Source organism: Petaurus breviceps, unplaced genomic scaffold (genome assembly GCF_028583685.1).
Source record: "Petaurus breviceps papuanus isolate PSGF00001 unplaced genomic scaffold, PetGlider_PUasm1.0 77, whole genome shotgun sequence".
In the NCBI taxonomy this organism is placed as follows: Eukaryota; Metazoa; Chordata; class Mammalia; order Diprotodontia; family Petauridae; genus Petaurus; species Petaurus breviceps.
This window is the reverse complement of record NW_027186492.1, coordinates 16,231,151-16,233,226: the sequence shown is the minus strand read 5'-3', so window position 1 is coordinate 16,233,226 and position 2,076 is coordinate 16,231,151.

Sequence of the window (2,076 nt, the reverse complement as noted above, 5' to 3'; positions counted from 1 at the left end):
TTATCAGCATCAGAACACATGTAGGTTTGTATATGGCTGTAATATAAGTAGAAATGAAGAAAAATTACAACACCCCAAATTTATATAAATTCCCTCAAATTTTAGTGAAAGTTTGTATATACTTGTAATCTAAGTAGAAATCAAGAAAAAATTAAAACCCCAAATCCATATAAATACTTCTTAAACTTACTTGAAACCTACTTTTATCTCTGTCCTATGAATAATAGGGGTGAGAAGGAGCCATACTTGTTTATTTATTTTTAAATGTAGATCTTATTCTGTGTTTAAGGTATTTTTCAGGCCCCCAATAAACTGAGATTTGATAAATCCATCCCTTCAAATTCATCTCCAAATTTCAATAGGAAAATGAAATACAATTATAGTAGAAACAACACAATGAATTTTTATGCTCCAGTTTCTCCTGATTAAAAAAAAAGGCAAAAAGAGAACTTTTAAAAGCAACATTGACAGTTTCTCAATTTAATATATCGCAAAGTCGAAAAAAATTGCAGTAACTCTATCTTAGGACGCTAGAGATAATGGGAAGAGACCTAGAAGACAGATACCCCAAAGTAAGAGAAGCCAGGAAAGAAGAAATGTAAAGTATGAACTGTATGTACTATTTATCAACAAAGATGCCTTCTTTAAAGAGGATTAGTGCTTCCCCCACTCACCCAATTTGTTTAAGAATAGGAGGGTATGGATAAGGTACAACCAAAAAGTATTGGAAGAGGAGAGGACAGGATGAGGAGGGGGTGAGACAGTTCCTGTGTCTGTAATCGCATATGATTAACTGGTACCCTAGAGTATTAATTTATAACCTTAGCTATTAAATGTCTATTTCAGAAGCAAATGGAACATACTATAGTTGCATCTGCTTTTACACCTTCCTATACAACTAAACGTACCTTAAGCTAGAACTCCAAGAATTAATCCATGTTTCCAAACAAAATGTGAACCTGAGGTGGGGGGGAAGGCGGGAGAGGAGTCCTGGTGAGGTTCAATGATATTTCTACTGGGGTCTTCCGCCTACAGGTCTGTGCAGAGCAGAGCTCTGAAAACAGAAAGGCGGAAAAAGCCATAATCTTTGTTGAGTCATGGGAAATTCGATTCAAATTTAACAAACATCTATTGAGTGCTTACTATGTGCTATGCATGGTCATGGGGAGAGAGGGTTAGATAAAATTCTGCTCAGGGGTTGGAACTAAAGGAACAGTTTCAAAACAAATCTGCCGGAAATCGAGCTTCCTACGAATGAAAATGAAGGAATTTATGCACATTCTAATCTCCCTTCTTCGACTGCTATTTTGGAGGAAAAGACTTCTTTTGCTGATGGTGGGACTTTTTTGTTCCACACAGGAAACGTGTAAATGAACACAACTGTTTTTTGTTTCTTTTCCTACCCCCACTCCCCAACCTGGTTCCCCTAAACCCAGCCTAGGTTCAGTTTTGCTCCTTAATATTTTCAGGTTGCTTTTGTGTTTATTGTTGTGGTGAATGTGGGTGTTTAGGAGGAGGACTAGGAGTTGTGTGGGTGAAACTATCCTGGAATAAACCCTGGAAAACTGCAGAGGAGTCTATATTCTATCATTAGTCCCTTATAGGGGAATCTGTGCGCTGCGCTGTGTGTGTGTGTGTGTGGGGGGGGGGGGTATATAAACTCGTGTATTCCTTTCCTTGAAACATAGAGGCTCACCTCAGAGCCTTCTTGGTGCCATAACCCAATCTCCACCCCTCCCCAATCCCAGAGACGATCAGAGAACTGGTTGGGAAGAAGTGAGCTTAAAATGATCACACGAAACATGTTGTCAAGATCTATTTACTGTCAGCGCGGAACCCAAACACTTTCCCTCCCACGCCTTTGGGAGAAAATCTGAGCAGGAGGGATGTTTTAAAAATTATTTTAAAATCAGCAAGAAATTCTGTTTCTTTCACCCTTTAGATATAAGTAAACCTTGTTCCTCTCATCCTCTCCCCCATATAAGTAAATAACCTAGAAGTGAGGAATGGTTGAGGTCGTTCCATGGCCGCCTTGTTTGACTGGGAATCTCTACTAGTTACTGCAGAAATTGGGGG